Source organism: Pseudorca crassidens, chromosome 1 (genome assembly GCF_039906515.1).
Source record: "Pseudorca crassidens isolate mPseCra1 chromosome 1, mPseCra1.hap1, whole genome shotgun sequence".
Classification (NCBI taxonomy): Eukaryota; Metazoa; Chordata; class Mammalia; order Artiodactyla; family Delphinidae; genus Pseudorca; species Pseudorca crassidens.
The window spans coordinates 195859819-195878759 of NC_090296.1; the positions used below are offsets into that span (position 1 = coordinate 195859819).

Below are 18941 nucleotides of genomic sequence, written 5' to 3' on the forward strand. Positions count from 1 at the left end.
AAGCCAGAGAGTAGAAGAAAATGCTTTTAAATCACATATCTGATAAAGAACTGGTATCCACAATATATTAATAACTCCCAAAACTCAGCAATAAGAAAACAAACACTGTATTTTTTAAATGAGCTGAAGATTTGAACACACAATTCATCAGAGAAGATAGACAGACAGCAAACAAACACATGAAAAGGTGCTCAACATCATCGTGCACTATGGAAATGTACACTAAAACCATAGTGAGACACTGTTGTGTGCCTACTTGTACGTCTATAGTTAAAAAGACTGACCCTGTGAATTGCTGGTTAGGATGCGAACGAACTAGACCTGTGACACACAATGTAAAATGGCACAAGTACCTGGAAAACAGTTTGACACTTTCTTAAATAGTCATAAACACACACTTTCCATAAGATCCAGGCTTTCTCCTTCTGGATATTTATCCAGGTGAGATAAATGCCTCTGTCCATACAAAGATGTGTATACAAATATTTGTAGCAGACTTGTTTGTAATAGCCTTAATTAATTAATTAACTAATGAATTAAAAGGAAACCAAGCACAATCGAAATGGTTGTATCATTAGGTGAATGGATGAACAAATTGTGGCACATCCTCACAATGGAACAGTACTTAGCAACGAAAAAGGAACGAACTGTGGACACATGGAAGGACGTGGATAAAGCTCAAAGTAATCATGCTGGCGAGGAAGCCAGAGAAAAATCAGCACAGACTGTGTGATCCCATTCATACCATAAACTGACCTCTGGGGACAGAAGGCAGGTGCGTGGTTCCCTGGATTGGGAGCAGGGGGTGGGAGAGTGATCGCAAAGGGTCAGGTGGAAAGTTTGGGGGGCTGGGCACGTTGGTCCCTTTGTGGGGCGGTTTCGTGGATGTACACGTATGTTGGCATTTCAAATTGCACACTTTTTTTTTAAAGAATTATTTATTTATTATTTATTTATGGCCGCGTTGGGTCTTCATGGCTGCGTTGGGTCTTCGTTGCTGCACGCAGGCTTTCTCTAGTTGCGGCGAGCGGGGGCTACTCTTTGTTGCGGTGCGCGGGCTTCTCATTGCGGTGGCTTCCCTTGTTGCGGAGCCGGGCTCTAGGCGTGCGGGCTCAGTAGTCGTGGCTCACAGGCTCTAGATCGCAGGCTCAGTAGCTGTGGCTGGCGGCTCTAGAGCGCAGGCTCAGTAGATGTGGCGCACGGATTAAGTTGCTCTGCGGCATGTGGGATCTTCCCGGACCAGGGATCAAACCCGTGTCCCCGGCATTGGCAGGCGGATTCTTATCCAATGCGCCACCAGGGATGTCCCCAAATTGTATACTTTTAAAACACACCGTGTACTGTTTGTTCATGATATGTGAAGCAACGTGGTGTTGGCCCTGCGACTGGAAGAGGCGAGACTGAGGCAGGAAGACCACTCAGGAAGATGCTGAGAAATCCAAATCGTCCTTACGCCTAGAACCCGCCTTACAGCAACCAGATTTACATAAATAACTCTAATATAAGCATAAGATCCTGGTCTGTTAGGGGTGAATTCATTTGTAGGAAAATAGGAGCTAGTAATGAGTTAAGTAAAGCCTAAGCCAGTACATTAGGGGCTTTGGTGCTCCTTACAAAAGGACTCCTGGTTCCTGCTGCCCCGTCACCCGTCACCTGGGTGCCTTTGTGCAGTGCACAGGCCGCACAGCCATCCACGGCAGCCCTGATCCTATAGACCACGTGGTGTGATAGAAACAGCCCTGACCACCGAATCTTGGCTCTGCCATTAACCATATAGCCTTTGGTGAATCACCTAGAAGTCGTCATACCTTAGCTTCTTCATCTTGGATTCTGGCCCTGTGGGGCTTGGTTGAGATAAGGACTGTGGTTAGGCTTTCAAAACAGGCATGGGCCCATCAACCTGTTCTGACAGAGGTGAGGGGAGAAAGGCTGGTCTGGAGTTCACCCAGAGAACATCCCCGGGCTCTTTATTCATCTTTATTAAGATGCGCATTAAGCTACTAAGCAGGGCTGTCTTGGATCAAACTGTGAGAGCTGTGTTCCCACTTCTGTCCCCACTGCTACCTTCTGGGGCCTTTTGTGATGAACAAGCATCACACCCGGTTCCCCGTGTCACCCCCTCAGCGGCCCAGGGCCCACTGGGAATTCCTTCCCAGAGAGGTTCGCTGCCCTGAATTCCCGAGTCAATCCATTCCTTGCTTCCATCTTCCCGTCCTTTCGGTGTGTAGATCACAGCTGGGAGGAGTGAATGTTACTAAATGGAGTCATGCTCGGGTTGGTATATACGACTAGGGCTATAGCTCTCTTAACCTTAACCTCTCAAGAGACGCTTATTTTAAACGAGATGCTCATTTACTCCAAAGAATGACTTTCTAATGGTGGAATTTGGTATCAAGTAGCTAGCTCTTTGGGCATGGGATGGGAGGGGTGTCTCTCGAAACAAATCTCCACGTTTAGTGCTGCCAGATCTCCAAAACGATCTCCAAAATGCTCAGCCATTTACGCTGACTTTCCAACAAGATAATCATGTTTATATCTATTTCTATATATCTGCTACAAACTCTGCACGGGAAATAATGGAATCAAATGTGGATTTTTTTAATCTAAGAAACTGATACACTGATTGAAGGCTGCTGTCACAGTGTTTCAGATGCTGCTCGTGGCTGAAGTTCAAGTTGGTATGTTCCAGTCATGTAGCTCGATACACTTGTCAGTGGTCTAGAGGATGAAGTGAATGGCCGTGTGAAAGAATTTGCTGATGACACAAAAGTGTTCAGGTTGGTAAGAGCTAGGAGGGTTGTGAGGACCTTAAGATGGCTCTAATAAACTGGATGACGGAACAAACGTGAAGACTGATAACGTTTTACAGAGAAGGCCCAAAGGCAATAGATACTGAAAGAAATCATTTAAGCTCTACATAATTTAAGCAGTACACACCGATGGACTTAGAATTTATGTTAGTTTCAAAAGGAAAAGACTTGCTGTAGGAATCAAATTAATAAAAACATTTCAGGAAAGCCATCTAATCTGCAGTGGTCCTGAAAAAGGGGCCAAAAGAGTCTAGGTATGTACTCAGAAAATGCAGGGAAAGATACAGGAAAGCATGAGGTGGTTGGGACTGGGTACCGACCTAACAAGCCCCCTTCTGCCGACTTGGTCCTGATGTGTTCCTCCTGTTACCCTCAGAAAATGAATCAGGACCTGTCTAAACCAATAGTCCCCAAAGTATGATCCCCAGACTGGCAGCAGTGGGATGACCTGGCAACTTATTAGAAATGCAAATTTATTAGGCCCCATCCCCAATATACTAAATCAGAAATTGTGGTGGAGGAACACAGCAATCTGTATTTTAGTAAACCCCCCAGAAGATTCTGATTCATGCTGAAGTTTGAGAACCACTGGTCTAAACCAGTTGTGATAAAATCCCATTCCCCTTTTTTGCCAATGAGTACATGAAGGATAAGAATGAACTCCCTTCAGGTCATTGAGATACAAGTGAAAGTCTGCTGGAGGATTTTAAGAAAGGTATTTCTCTTGGATGAAGAGAGTAAAGACATTGCAGCCTTTGGCCTTAGTTCCGTGAAGATGTGATGTTCGGAGCTTCAGCATCCATCTTGTGGCTATGAGGAGGCATGGCTGAGGACCACAGAGCAAAAAGATCATGTTTTTGTGCCACTGAATTAGCCAACCTTCCAATGACTCGACATCCAGGATGTCTGGCTATGTGAGAAAACCTCACTTTTGGTCAGATATGCTATTCCTCGCATCAGAAAGCATCCCCCCAAAAGCACATGCCTTTCTTCTCCACCGTGGTAGAGAGGAAGCAAACCTGAAGAGGTAAATGTTCAGAAATAGTGAGAAAAAAAACAACAACCCAGATCTCAGCCCTCTCACCTGAACACGAGAGAGCTACGTTCCCTAACCTTAAAGCAAGTGTATTATTGAGCCTCTCCGCTCTTATATACTGTATTAATATAACAAAGATTTACTTTTCTCATAGTTATCTGTAAAGCATCTTTAGTAATAGAGCTATGTGCAAACATAAAAAATCCCTCCTGGGGTCAGCATACCATCCATCCAGTTCAGGGCTGTGTGACTGAAAGATACACTGGGAGGAAAGTTGGAAGGTGTGATCGTTCTTGATCGCAACCTTGGAAAGTTAAAGTTGCACACAGTGCACTTTCATTTCCCCCGCATCCCGTTACGAATGACCATTTATGGATCTGCTCAGCTTTTCATGTTGTTAGTCCTACTAGGAATGAAGAGGTCACGCAGTGGACGCACACCTCAACCCAAGGACCGCTTTCATGGGAAATGAAATGCCAAGACAGATGTATGGGTGGAAACCTACACTTAGAGGAGGCAGAAGGTATCTCCTGCTGACTGTGTCTTCACACCTCGGCAACACACATTCGTGGGCCTGTGAGCAAAGTCACAAGGAAGAGTGCAGAGTGCGAGACTCAGCCCAGTGAGTGCATCCTTTTCTGTACCATCCAGCTTAACCTCTGACACACTCTTAACAGTGAAACCCCTCATGTGACTAACTGCAAACACAGGTGGGATTGTCATCATGTCCTACAGGTCAGGAAGATTGGGCTTCACAGGACTGACAGCAGGAATTGTTCCAAAATCAACTGTCCTCCTCGGAGAATTCCCTGTCAGCTGTCAGAGAAGGCTGGCTCCGTTGAATTCAGCCCTCGAAGCGTGCAAAGGGGAGAGAAGAGCTCTCAGAGACGAAAAGCAGACCCCGCAGGATTTTACGGCTTAAGACCAATACCTTCCCCTGCCCTCGGAGCCATTAGGGAAGCCAGCAGCATCTGGGGCCCAGATGTTCTGAGCAGATCTCCCTCTGGGCAGAGGCTGGCCTAGTCTTCCCTGGAGCTCAGAGCAGGTCACGAGAGAAAGGAGTCTTGCCCCGGCCAGGGAAGTGGAAGGGCAGCTCCTGGCCACAGTCTTTTATCTAGGCTGTAGCCTTGAGTTCAAGGTTTCTCCCATTTCCTACCCTTGGAAGGCAAGGCAATTCCTGTTGCCTGGTGGAGGGGAGATAAAATGGGACAGGGGATGGGAAGAGCACTGACTGTGTGGCTTATAAAATCCCTGTGGCAGAAAACACTGTTGTGAACTCACCCAAAGCTATTTCTCAGACTCCTTGGTAGCCAGGTGGGGTCATGTGACCGAGTCTTGGCCAATGGGATGTAGGTGGAAGTGAGTGACGTGCGTCACTTCTGCGCGTGGCCCAGAAAACACACCTGGGCCGTCTCGCAATCCCACTCCCCGGGCTTCTGGTCACGTGCATAGGATCCGCAGACAAACCCCCAGCTGACGGGGATGGGGGCCCACCCGATGGAAGGAGCTCAGTTCCCTCATCAGCTGCACAGAAGGCCACCTGCCTAGTGGTCTCAGATGGTGCTGGAATGCAAAATAGAGCTCTGACTGTGCTCAACCGTCTCAGAGTTTGTTGTCCTATCAAGCACTGTTTACCCTACTTAATGCAGGCTCGGGATGTGTCCCAGAGAAAGCAACTGAGAGGGTGACTGGAACCTGGGGCAGGGGTGGGGAGCCAGGGGTAGCAAATACGTTTAGAGAGATGGCTCACAACGTCCAGGTGGCATGTGGTCTGCCGCTCACTTAACGACCCTCCCTTATCAATGCTTTATGCTCTGGATGAACCTCTGTGAGGCTGCCCGGGGGCCCCTCACCTCTGGCTGGCTGTCAGGATCTATACAGACAGCCAAGGAGGCATATTAAACAGACCTCAGGCAGTTCAGGATCTGAAAGAGATTAGCCCAGGCAAATCACCACCGAGTACATTTTTCTTTTCTAGAAGACAACATTGGCGAACACAAGCCCCACCATCTCCTGAAGCCTGTGTGTTCACTGCCCTTGAACGCATCCATGTGGATGGCTGACAAGTGTAAGGACGGCTGGTGCACGTACAGCAGGTTAATAGCAATCTTCATTGGCTTGGTAATTAACCTGGGAGATTTTTTTCTATATGAGCTCTACAGTGTTCTTATTCCAGAGATGGCAATCATTTTAGATAAAATTTTTTTTTTGCGGTACGCGGGCCTCTCACTGCTGTGGCCTCTCCCGTTGCGGAGCACAGGCTCCGGACGCGCAGGCCCAGCCGCCATGGCTCACGGGCCCAGCCGCTCTGCGGCATGTGGGATCCTCCCAGACCGGGGCACGAACCCGCGTCCCCTGAATCGGCAGGCGGACTCTCAACCACTGCGCCACCAGGGAAGCCCTAGATAAATATTTTCATGCAAAAGATTCTTCCAGATATTTTTTATGCGTGAATAACCTGATCTGAAGAAATGCAGTTCTGATGCTCAGATACTACCTCCCTTATTTTGGTATTGTGGCAAAATATACATAGCATAAATGTACCATTTTATCAATTCTTTTTTTTTTTTTTAAAAGACCATTGTTTTATTTTATTTATTTATTTTTGAGGTACGCAGGCCTCTCACTGTTGTGGCCTCTCCTGTTGCGGAGCACAGGCTCTGGACGCGCAGGCTCAGCGGCCATGGCTCACGGGCCCAGCCACTCCGCGGCACGTGGGATCTTCCCGGACCGGGGCACGAACCCGCGTCCCCTGCATCGGCAGGCGGACTCTCAACCACTGCGCCACCAGGGGAGCCCCCATTTTACCAATTCTTAAGTGTACAATTCAGTGGCATTCATTACATTCACAGTGTTGTACAACCGTTATCACTGTATATTTCCCAAACTTTCTCATCATCCCAAATAGAACCTCTCAAAACAACTAAGTAATATTTCCCCTTCCCCACTTTCTCCAGCCCCTAGTAAACTCTGATCTATTTTCTGTCTCTAGGAATTTTCCTGTTCTAGATATTCCATGTAAGTGGAATCACAAAATATGTGTCCTCTCGTGGCTTATGTTACCTAGCATAATATTTTCAAGGTCTGTCCATGTTGTATCATACATCAGAACATCATTCCTTTTTACAGCTGCATAATTTTCCATCGTATACATACACTTTGCTTATCCATTCATTTGTTGATGGACATTGGGTTGCTTCCACCTTTTGGCTGTTGTGAGTAATGCTGCTATGAAGATGGGTGTATAAGTATCTTTTCCAGTTCCTACTTGCAATTCTTTTGGGGATATACCTAGGAGCAGAATTGCCGGGTCATACAGTAATTCTACACTTAGCTTTTTGAGGAACTACCAAACTGTTTTCCATAGCAAACCTGCAAGATTTAAAAAACCCAGATTAAAGAAAAAATGTAGTAGGCTCTTGTTATGCCATGGGGATGCCTGCGTGATGAGTGCCAGCTGCGTCTGGAACCCTCATTAGCACAGAGCACAGTACCTCTTGGACCAGCTCTCTCTGGGCAATCGCATTAAAGGCTTCACACCTGAGTGACTCCTCTATCCAGAGGTAAATTGCCGAGCAGCTGATAAAGCTAAGCTTCGGAGCCCCTCACTTGCCCTGACTCCTTCCAAAGCCCTGGGAAGGGCCCTTACCATATGGTAATTTGTTTTGTTTTGTTTTGTTTGCAAAAGTAAGAGATTTGAAGCAAAATCCGTTAAGACCACTGTCTCTTTTCACTCTAACTCCCCCTTGAATTGGGTGGTGTTGGGATGCCCGTGGGCATCTGGGAGAATGTTGATGATTTATTCTGGAAGCCACTGGAAGAAAAGACTCCCAGTTTTTGAGTCAAGTAAGTCTCCAAATAGCTATTGAATGACACTGCAGGGAGCTGGGTTAAAAGAGCTTAAGATGGTTGAGACCTGGCTCCCGCCCTCCGGGAGATTCCAGACTCAACCGGGATGGGAAACACACATTAACACTTACAATAAAAGTCAGAACTTGCAAAATGCCATAACAGTGTGTGATGGGTCCAAAGCAGGGAGAGACGGCATTGAAAGTGTCTGTGAGTGGGTCCACTTGGGATGGACCTGGAGGGTACATTTCCCCCAGCAGAGAGTGGACTAGTGGAAATCAAGGCCCTAAAGGCAGGAGCGCCCAGGCTCTAAAGACATGAAACTGCAAAAGGAAATATGGGACCACGTTTTAGAGCAGGGGTCAGCCGATGTTCTCTGTGAAGGGATAAATCGTACTTTAGGCGTTTCAAGCCACGTGCTCTCCGTCACGATGACTCAGCTCCGCCGTCAGAGCATGGACGCAGCTGTAAACAATATGTAAACGAGGGGTGTGGCTGCGTGCCAATAAAATTTTATTTACGCAAACAGGCAGCAGGGCCAGGGCACCCAGCTACGGAAACTCCAGGCCGTGAGAAGCCGCTGGAAGTCTGTGAGCAGGAGAATGACATTGTAACACGACCCGAGGTGTGTATTTGTTTGTTTTTGTTTGTTTGTTTGTTTGGCGGTACGCTGGCCTCTCACCGCTGCGGCCTCTTCCGCCGCGGGGCGCAGGCTCCGGACGCGCAGGCTCAGCGGCCACGGCTCACGGGCCCAGCCGCTCCGCGGCACGTGGGATCTTCCCGGACCGGGGCGGGAACCCGTGTCCCCTGCATCGGCAGGCGGACTCCCAACCACTGCGCCACCAGGGAAACCCCAGAGGTGTGTACTTGGAAAAGAAAGTTGGTTATAGGGTAATCCTTGAATCGGAGGACGTGGAATTGAGTGTGGAGATCATTGCTGAGAGGCTTTTAGAGTGTCTGGGGTCAGAGGCTGGCATTGGGGCGTTGAAAACAGGAACCAGAAGTCCAGTTTGGTAGGGCAAGGGATCTTATTGGGTGTAGAGAGAAATGGAGAGAGAGCTGGATTAAAAACGGGGCCTGGGGGGCCGGGATTTAGGGAGTCTGCAGGGAAAGCTCGTGAGCGATGAGGGGCTGTCGGGTTGGATAGGCCCCTGGATGGTCTCTGCGCTCTGGGTGGAGTCGTTGGGCAGCTGGCGCCAGGTGACTGAGACCCCTTCCTGCCGCCCAAGGCCACGTGGGGCACGGCTGCCACGGGCCCCTGTGTCACTCCCAAGGCTCCGAGCAGACAGCGCCTGGCACTCCGTGAGTCTGGCCGAGCCTGGGCTCCGGGCGAGCCACGCCCTGGATCGCTGGGCCACTAGACACCTCTGAGGACAGCCAAGGCAGAGCCATTGCCGCCCCGCCAGAGGCGGGCGGAGGCCGTGCGGAGCGACCGTGGCTGCTGGGTGGGAGGGCCCGGCTGCTTTCTCATCACACGGTGCTCCAGACAAGACAAGGCTGTGTCTCTTGGAAAGCATGTGTGCGGGGTCAGGGTGAGTCCAGAGGAGGTCAGGCCTCGTGGAAACCGCAGCAGCCAGTGAGGTTACAGAGTTCCTTAGCATCCCGGGGACTGTGTGTGCGACCCAGCGGCCCGGCAGGCACACGTATTCCGGAGACTCGAACGCATTTAAAGAGAGCAGGGGGTTCGGAAAGAAAATGTGCCGTTTCACCGCGAAAATCTCGTCATTTCTCCCAGGAACGTAATATAATACCTTCCTGGAGAAATCATCTGAAGGTTGGGTTTTTGCCTGGGTCCCGTAGCAAACCCTGTCCCGGCTGCTCTGCGTGCTGAGACAATTCAGTGGAAGAGGAGCCGCCTTAGAATTTGCCACATTTATGTTTGACAAGGAGGCACTTTACTCACTCGTTGCATGCTTTCTTGCTGAGATGCGAGCGTGAGGTTGGCAGATACTGAAAATGCTATTTTGATACGTTGCGCACTTTCTTGGGAATTTATTTTAGAAGCAGAGTAATAAGAGAAATCTTATGACGCTACCGCGTGCGGTTATTTATTTCCGAGGCAATCAATGAGGAAGTGTTAGGAAACACATTCAGAGGGATTTCAAATCTGATTCCAGTCAAGTGAGTAATCTTTCCATTTTCTTTCCATATGTTATACGATTTCTTAAAAAGATGAAATGCTAAAGAACTAAAAGGCACTCCGGAACTCAGACCCTAACTATGGATATAAGATTGTACATTTTTTCAAGGAATGAAATGGCTTTAATTATGCTGAAACACATGTTGATAGTGAAACCAAATACTGTGCATTGTGTTCATAGGCACAATATTTTATGTTATTTTAAAAATTTATTTTATTGAAGTATAGTTGATTTACAATGTTGTGTTCATTTCTGCTGTACGGCAAAGTGATTATATATATATATGCATTCTTTTTTATATTCTTTTCCATTATGGTTTATCACAGGATATTGAATATAGTTCCCTGTGCTCTGCCGTAGGACCTTGTTGTCTATCGTTCCTGTATATACTAGTTTGCATCTGCTAATCCCCAAACTCCCACTCCATCCCTCCACCACCCCCCTCCCCTTTGGCAACCACCAGTCTGTTCTCTATGTCTGTGAGTCTGTTTCTGTTTTGTAGATAGGTTCATTTGTGTCATATTTTAGATTCCACATATAAATGATAGCATATGGTATTTCTCTTTCTCTTTCTGACCCGTCAATACTTTGCTTAGTATGATCATCTCTAGGTCCATCCATGTTGCTGCAAATGGCGTTATTTCATTCTTTTTGATGGCTGAGCCATATTCCATTGTATATATGCACCACATCTTCTTTATCCGTTCATCTGTCGATGGACATTTAGGTCGCTTCGGTGTAAATAAACTGTAAATAGACTGTTATAAGTAGGCTACTGTAAATAGAATAGGCACAATACTGTAAAATACAGCTGGTGATTCCAGGCCTTTGGGCAACTCTTTCAGTTTTTTCAAGGTGAAGAGTCAGCCAGCTGGGATCCAGTCCCTTCAACTTGGTCCCAGGTGGTCTAGACCAAGTACATCCCCAGGCGTTTCAGCAGTTGAGTTTCCGTTGTACGTACACACCATGGGCTCTGCCTGTACTTGTTGGCAAAAGGGTTAAGAAGTGATAATGAGCAAAGGTTACGTGCGGGTCCTTTACGTTTCGTTCCCACCAGGGCCATCAAGGAGGAGAACAGACGAGTAGAGGAGCTTGCCTCGCTAAGTCAGGGAAGGGAAGAGGGGGGAGTGAGCTTGGTCTTCTTTCAGCCCTCTTTCTGATAAGATCCTCTTCCTGGACCATGTTAAAGGTTATTTCGGCCTTCTGGAGGACCTGATGGAAAGGGCCAGGTGGTTGGAGATTGGATCTAGAGCAGATGCTGCTTTAATATTACTTCTCCCAATTTGGAGACCCACGGGCCTGTGGATACCTGCCCTTGAAGGCACGTCAGGAGCAAAGGTTTGGAAACCCATGGCTGCGTCCCTGTGTCTATAACCAGGTGAATGGGAGCTGGATCTCGCGATCGAGTCAGCTCCTCCCGGCTCTGCTGGGGGCAGGGTGGTCAGCAAAGTTCAGGGTGAACCGGACACAAAGGCAGCTTTGTTTGCCGTTGACCTTGGTGTGGAGAAAAGTAGCTTCCCATCCACTGAGAGCTCTCACCCGCAGGCCTGCTCTGCTGATGCCGAGAGAATAACCCACCGATGCCCAGGCAAGGTGTGGCGTAGGTGAAGTTGTCTTCCTTTCTCTGCGTGTCCCTTCTGGTGCCCTTCCAGATACACTTTTCTTTTTTCTGGGACCCACGGACCGCCTGTTCTTGACCACCCCTTTCCCACCCCCGCCACCAGCTTCCTTCAGAGCTTAACCTCAGGCAAGAATCCGCACATCATCGAAAATCTCGTGGGACGTTTTCCACAGGCATCTTTTCCTCTTGGCAGAGGCCTTGGCTCAGATGGTAGAATTAAAGATTTCGTTTCCTGTTTGAGGTTTCAGGCAGCAAACTGGCAGAGGAGGACATATGAGGAACACGTCTGCACACAGATGGCCACCCAGGTTTGGCCCCAGTGTATCCACACCCTGCGCACACACGCTTGGCAATATCTGGAGACACAAGATCACAAGACAGAAACACGCTGATTCTTAGAAAAGAAATTTGGATGCAAAAATCTAGTTCATCTGTGCAGATTTCGGTGAATTACATGGTTTGGACCACAGTGCATGACCTTTAGGAACTGAAGGCAAATGGAGATAATCCCCAAGTCACTCTCAGCAGAGAGGAGGTATCTGTCTCTCTGTGGATCACAGACGCCTCCAAACACACCCCCTGGTTTTCCTCCAGTTCTGGTTTGGCCTACTTTCCCAGCCCCAGTTGACACCGCTCTTGTGGCTGTAGCCTGAGAAAGGAAGTGACCCTCTGAGATGAGAGGGTTCCCCGGTGACATCCATCCAGCTGGCCACAGTGGGGGCTTGTCTGGGGCCCACACAGGCGGGCTGTCGGAATGTGCCAAGATCAGCAATGATAAGGTCTTTGCACAGAATTCCTTCATCGTGAGGGGCAAAAAGGCTGGACTGAGTGACATATCTGAACCCAGCCCTTGCTTCTAACATCTTTGGCCAGTGGAACCAAACTACACTCAGAGAATAGTCTGGTTCAAGAGACAAAAGAAGAAATAAAAAGAAGCGGAAAGCCAAGGTCATGGCTGGAAAACTTCGCGTATTTTGCAAATCAGACCAAAGCAGCTCTATCAGCTAAAAGGTCAAACATCTTATAGATAACTTCCAAATGGCTTTGATGCTGGAAAGTGGCTCCTGCCAGAAAGCTCCACTGGGATCTATGAGCGAGGGCTTTTTTTTTTTTTTTTATCTATTTAGCCCTGCACACTCCCGGACTTTATCCTTATTCTCTTCTAATTGGTCTTGATGCCAAGCTCAGGGACCTAATGAAATTAGCCAGAGCAACTCTGAAGGGAAAGAAGAAAACCAACTTGTGTTGGGCATTTGGCGAAATACCTGCCCTAATTGGATACGGAGCTCCGGACCTGGTGTTGCCGGATCTTCCCACGGTGGCTCTGTAGCTGGGAGGCGGAAGTTCCCATCTGATGCCCACGGGGGCTCCTTGGGCTCCCCCAGAACAGATGGTGAAGGCTTGAATCTAGTGGCCTCAAAGAGGTGACTCCACCTGCACCTCAAACTGTCCCTACTTGATTAGCTTCAAGAAACACACGACCTGCCTTTGGAAGGAGAAATATTTGATGGGGCTGGAAAAGTGGGGGAAGGTTTCTGCTCACTTAGGGAGATGGGCTGTGCTTTCTGACGTTTATTGTTACAGAGAGCAGGGTAATGACCCCTCGGGCTGGAGGACCACCCAGGCTGCCCAGGGATGCTTGCTGACACTCCTCAACTAGTTCTGTCGTCACAGGGACCCTCCACCAACTTGTTCTAGAAGCTGACTGTCCTGACTTGCTATTCTCAGTCTCCACACTGGTGCCCTGGACCATTTGTTGTAGCTCGGATTCTCTGTGCGTGCATTAAAAAAAAAAAAAAAAAAAAAAAGCCACCTTGCCTTCTGTTAGTGCCCTGCTGTACGGAAACAAGGACTGAGAAAGTTGGAGGAGTTGAAGAGTAGCTTTAACTTGCACAACAGATGTTTTTGCATTTATTTTCCCCCGGGGAGGAGAGGAAATGCACTTTGTTCATTTGAGCAATTTCCATCCTTTTGGATGGCCCCTATCCCCTCGCTGTGAAATGTGCGTAGCTTCTCAACCAAATTGTATGGGATCATCTTTCTGAAGGGAGAAAACCTAGTTTGCATACTTCAGATTAGAGGGCTGCGTTAAAGTGCGTGGAAACCAGAGACTCACACCGTCCCCAGTCACAGCCGACTCGGGCCCTTAGGGAGGGTGATGCTTGACGCTTAGAGGTGGTGGCAGGAGATCTAATGACACTTGTGAAAAAAAATGTATAGCTCATTACACAATGTTTTGGAATTCTCAGTCTTTCTGAAATTTTCAGATCTTTCTTCTGCAGGTATACCAGGGATGAAACTTTCAAAGCCTGCCTCTGCACACAGGCTGTGCTCAGGCCAGCTCCCTCGCTCGTCTCAAGAAAGGGGAAGGAATCCGAATTGGGTTTTCTTTTCCTCAGCATGAAACTACCTCTGCGGCCAAACAGCTGGCGCTCGCTTCCTCAGCAAGTTCAGTTTTCCCTGGAACTCCGAGGCCAGCAGAAAACTCCGGAAACTGAAACCATGAAACCTCCAGGGTTCCCAGAGGAAACTGGACCACCCCAAACCTTTCTAAAACGGATGATCACCGACCCAACTACAAGTCAGGAAAATGGTCTCCGGGGGAATGAGTTTTCTGAGGTCTCAGAACGTTTTCCCTGCACTGAGAACATTTGGACTCACGGTCTTGGGTTTGCATCTGGAACGGGAAAAGTGCTTGGTGCCATTCTCTCCTCGGGAGGTCAGAGCACAGTGGCCCACGACCGGCCCTGCGGGCCCCAGGGCAGGCGGCAAGGCGGGGCGCGCTCCCCAGTCCTGGACCAGCTGCTGACGGTGCTCCATCCCATGACTCTGCAGCCACTCCAGCTGGGCAGCCACGTCACCAGCGTTTACCGCTGGGCTGGCCTTCCAGAAGCTCAATCCCATGGACTCTCGATGACAGGGATTTTCAGTGTTTACTAGTCAGGTTTCACTGTTTTTCTCCGGTGGATAAAAAGCCCTGACTTCCTTTGTTTCTAATTAAAGGCAGATGGGCAGCGGATTGACCTGCTCCTTCATTTTCCCTCCGTGTGAGAGTATGGCCGAGGGCAGCCCACTTTGCCTGTCACCAATCTGTCGGGCACTTTTAAACAAGTCACCTGGTCTCTCTGCAACGCGAGAGGAACACACACTTCTCGGTTGGGGTGCTGGGCTCTTTCCCTGCTGAGTGATGTTCAGCGCTCATAAAAGCGCCCTCGAAGCAAAGCCCTGGGTTGTCCAAAGGCCCATCCGTCACCATAAGCAGATTTATCCCATAACACTTCAGGTCTTTAGAACTAAATGGAATAACTGCAAAAAATCTCTTTGGAATGAAAGGGAGAAGGCTCAAGTAAGAGCCTGAGCCGCGCGGTGAGTTAATGACCCCCCGGGAGCGCAGTCTTTTCCTACTTGGCAAAAGCTTTAACTCTGCTGGTGCAAGAAGCACAGCCTAGTAACTAGGCCACCAAACGGCAAGCTATTTGCTCGTCACTCTGTGCCTTTTCCCCCCGAAATATGCATCAACACAAGTCATGGTTCTTGTACCGCAGCTGTGGTTAATGCCGGGTCTGTCTTTCCAAATGAATCGGTGTTTAGGGAACATAAACTATGGGTTTCAGAGCTATGGGCCGGGAATGATATAACTGGAGAAGGAGTTCGCGTTTGCCGAGCACGTCCTCTGTGCTGGATACCGTGCTGACTGCTCGAGGGTCAGCTCACGAAATGCACACAAACCCGTGGAGCAGGTGACTCGGCGTCTCCACGAACCTGGACCGCGTGACCTCAGGCTGCAGCCTTCACACACGCTACCTGTCTCCAGGTGTCTTCAGCTAGTCCGATGGAGGGGACCTGCCCACGTTAGAAATCTGCTTCACTGGCTGTTCATCGAACCGGAATCCAGCGGTCGCTTAGGAAATACTAATTCCCTCTCCCGTCCTTTCCCGTCAATCCTATCTTACAGCCGTCAAGGAGGATGTATTTGGAAGAAAGACTCTTCTCCGGGTCGGGAAAGAGCAAGAGAACAATCTGTTTAAGAAGATCTTTTCCTCTACGTGGGGATTTTAAAGAGTAGGGCCTTGTCAGTTACATCTCCACGAAGCTGGGGAGAAAATGGAGTGCCTCGCTTGAGGTAAATCAAAAGAATAAAGAAATGAAAAGTAAGAGGGCAGAGCCTTTCCGTGTTTATAAAATGTGTGCACTCCAAAATGTTGATGGCAGGCGCCCTAGGGATTCCGGTAACGACCCTTGTCAGAGTCTAAAACTGAGGCACCCCTCAGCACGACTCACCAGCAATGTGCTCAGAGCGTCTCAGGTTTCACACGCTTGGTTGGAAAAGAGCTCATCCACCTGCTGCTAAGAGAAGCCCCCTGAAGTGGTTCCCTGGGGACGCAGGGGTGACTATGTTGCTCTGCCTTCCTGGAAGCGGCTTTTTGCTCTTCTCTTCAGGAAGGAGTTCAGAAGCCAAGAGGAAGTGCTTTTTCTGCCCTAGAACACACTGAATCAGGACTGAACCCTATTCCCATTCCAGTCCCTCGGACCCATGTCCCCTGGATGAAACTATGCCAACGGTCAGCGGACGGGCTCCACGGCTGGAAGGGCGGAGGGGAGAGGTGTTGGCAGGGAGGGGCTAGAAAAGGGACTCCTGCACCGTCACACACCGGGCTTGGCCAGGTCCTTTGCAGGTCAGCACCGAGAAGTTGTTGCTCTGGGTTTTGGCCATCACTCACGTCCGTCAACCTGGGACACGTGTGGCTTTATCAGGGTACACGCTGTGTTTTTCACGGCCTTGCTGATGTCTATACATACTCAGAAGATCCTGAAAACCAAGAGCTGGCCGCCCGCTATGAGAACTGCCCCAAATCCCAGTTTCCACTGAAGGAGATTAAAGCAAAGAGCTGTTCAGGGGCTGTGTGTGTGTGTGTGTGTGTGTGTGTGTGTGTGTGTGCGCGCGCGCGCGCTCTTTTGTTTTTTCAAACTGGTTAGCACTGTTCAAAGCGTCTGTAGGAGGCTTTTTGCTGGGAGCTGGCCCTGCAGACCGCACACGGCCACTGCACCACATCCTGCCCGTCTTTCCCAGCTCCCGGAGCCAAGCTGGGAAGTCTCTCACGACCCTGAGGCTTGGCCTGAAATTGCTACAGCTGCCTTTCCTGGGGCCTGCAAAGCACACTGATCCCTGAGCCGGGGCTGCTCTGCTCGCCTATTCTTAGCCTCGCGCCACAGACCTCTCTGAGGGCTCAGGACGTGTTTCCATCGGGGCCGCACCCGGAGGAGACCCGTGTGCTGCCAGGTCTGTGGGACACCTGCACGGGGATCCCAGCAGCAGTTCGGTGTGGTTTGTTTCAACGGCCAGAAGAAGAGAAATAAACGCCCGCCGCCGGCTCCCTCCCTGTGTCCCGAGAACAAGGGGCTGAGTTTTCTCTTCCAGCTGAGCTGAGGCCCTGGAGGGCGGCTGCGGGTGGACCGTGGTCACGCCGAAGTGCCCGAGGGGCGGGAATGGCACACGCAGGACAGCCACTCACGGAGCAACGGGTCAGGCTTCGGCGCGGAGCTGCCTCCCGGCCTGCCCTCCGTGCACGCCCCCGATCTGACCGTGCGCCACGGGCTCTGCAGAGCGGTGCTCCTGGCTTCTCCGCTCTGCGTCCTCAAGCCCCCGGGCAGACGCTACTACAGGCTCCATCACCTTGGAACGGTTGCTCTGTGGCTGTCACCCTCACCCGACGGGGCGACTTGAGGGACAGGGAACCACGTCTGTTCACTTTATCTGCATGTGTGCCTGGTGGTCCATGTATGAGGGGAGGGGGTGTGGCCATGAGGAAGGAGGCGTGGTTTGGGGTCGGCTTCCGAGGCACCGCCTGTGACACCCCCCCCCCCACCGCAGGGAAAGCCGAGCAAATGAACCCACGGATGACGCGCTGCGAGAGGATGTGATGATTGAAGGTCAAAACCCAGCAAATCGCCACAGTTAGCAAACATACAGCAGCTAATTCTGGTTTTACTTGTACTTTTCCAGCTTATTTGGGTTTAAGTAAGACTCTCTGGAGTGACTGCATTCATCCATTCAGGAGACCTACGGACCCTAAACCCTGGCTGGCCGGCCCAGGCTCTACATACGCAGCCTTACGTTGTAAAACGGTGAACGCACCATCTCTGACTCGTCCCCAGTGTCAGCCGTATTCAGGCCAGAACGTCATGTCCAAAATAATCAGGCGTGACGCTAGCAATGAGAAACAACGCTCAGCCGTTCACGAGCTGAGGCAGACCGTTGCCGGTCACTCAAGAGTGACGGTCCTGCAGCGACTGTGCGGTGTTCGGACCGGAGCTTGGCCACACTGACTGCTGCACGGGGCAGAGCGGGAGGGCGGTGCCCGGCCCGGCGGGGCTGCGACCCTTCCGAGGCCTGCTTTGCGCCCAGGCCTTTAACTGTCCCCGCCCCCCACCCCCACCCCGCGCTCGGAAGCTGCTGTCAGAGCCCGGCTCACCCTCTCTGTTTACCTTCCTCGGTGGCGGGGCCTCCCTGCCCAGCACCTCCTCTGAGCTTTGACACTTCCCTAAATGCCACTTTTCTGACCTCTTCGGCGTCTCCACGTTCCTCAGCCCACAGAGCCAGGTACCCTGGGTCCCCACGGCACTGAGAAGGGGGCTGAGACAGTCATGAGGTGTAACCTCAGAGCCAACCCCAGAAGGCGGGCTTTCGGAGCCAGGGAGGAGGTCAGGGGACCAGGTAAGCTCAGCACAAAGGGGTGCTCCCGGCCAGGGACAGACTACAGCAGAGATGCCCCAGCCAGAGTCGGCATGAGAGCAGGTGGCCGGTGCAGGCCCGACCCCGTGCCTGGGAACAGGCCCTCGGGAGCCCGTGTTACCCCTGGCCCAGGGCAGCTCCTGACATCTTGGGCCAAGAGGGGCTTGCGGACCTACTGCCCCACGAAAAGGAGCTGATTTCTACGGAGTTCTGGAAAGATCACTAGACCAGTGGTTCACCACCCAAGGGTGTAATCAGAACTATCGTAGGAGTCTTGTTTTTTCATAATCCACACGCCAGGGCCTCTCTCTGGACCTGGCAAATCCAAATCTCGACGAGTCTGGGGTGAGAAGAGCAGACACATGTGACTGCCCAGGTGACTCGGATACAACACCTGCCCCAAGGGGGACGCCTTCCCAGCCGGGCAGTTTTGAGGCCAGAGACCATGCCTTTTCGAGGTTTTTAAAATTTACTGAAGTATAGTAGGTTTACAATGTTGTGTTCATTTCTGCTGTACAGCAAAGTGATTCAGTTATACACATGTATGTATTCTTTTTCGTGTTCTTTTCCATTATGCTTTATCACAGGATATTGAATATAGTTCCCTGTGCTCTACAGTAGGACCTTGTTGTTTATCCATCCTGTACATAATAGTTTGCAGCTGCTCATCCCAAACTCCCACTCCTTCCCTCTCCCACCTTCCCTCCCCCTGACAACCACAAGTCTGTTCTCTATTCTGTGAGGTTGTTTC

The 18941-nt window shown here is 50.2% G+C and overlaps 1 protein-coding gene across 8 annotated transcripts in view; it reads left to right on the top strand.

Moving 5' to 3' along the window:
* Window positions 1-18941, top strand: part of LOC137206212 (uncharacterized) — a 192995-nt gene that overhangs the window by 111604 nt on the left and 62450 nt on the right. For 2 of the 8 annotated variants that reach the window (XR_010934537.1, XR_010934538.1), the window contains exon 5: window positions 579-775. The exons of 1 other annotated variant lie outside the window; for it this stretch is intronic. The gene's annotated coding sequence lies outside the window, so the exon portion shown is untranslated. 5 more of the 8 variants (XR_010934535.1, XR_010934534.1, XR_010934536.1 and 2 more) reach the window with 5 other exon arrangements.